Source organism: Neomonachus schauinslandi, chromosome 8 (genome assembly GCF_002201575.2).
Source record: "Neomonachus schauinslandi chromosome 8, ASM220157v2, whole genome shotgun sequence".
Taxonomy (NCBI): domain Eukaryota; kingdom Metazoa; phylum Chordata; class Mammalia; order Carnivora; family Phocidae; genus Neomonachus; species Neomonachus schauinslandi.
The window spans coordinates 31402692-31403009 of NC_058410.1; the positions used below are offsets into that span (position 1 = coordinate 31402692).

General features: G+C 42.8%; 1 pseudogene; it reads right to left on the minus strand.

Moving 5' to 3' along the window:
• Window positions 1-318, minus strand: part of LOC110583236 — a 2093-nt pseudogene continuing 1775 nt past the window's right edge.

Here is a 318-nt window from a genome sequence, read left to right on the forward strand (position 1 = left end):
CTAATACCTTTTCTTTGTACACTTTCAGAACTTTGGGCTATATTCATTTCCTCGATTGCTTTCTGTTCTATCACTATTACCGATTTGCTTTTGCCTCTTTTGTTTACTTGTCTGATAAAAATCAGAGTCACTTGTTTGTTGGTGAGTCCACTCCTAAGAGCTGGGTCCAATCTCTGGATCTGGAATAAGACGGGGACGGGCTAGGGGGGTCTGTTAGGAAGCGGCACCGTCATCGGACAGTAAGGTAGCTTCAGCACTGGATTATGCACGCCAAAGTTTCTGGAAGAAAACATATTCTTGAGGTAAAGCAGTGTTATT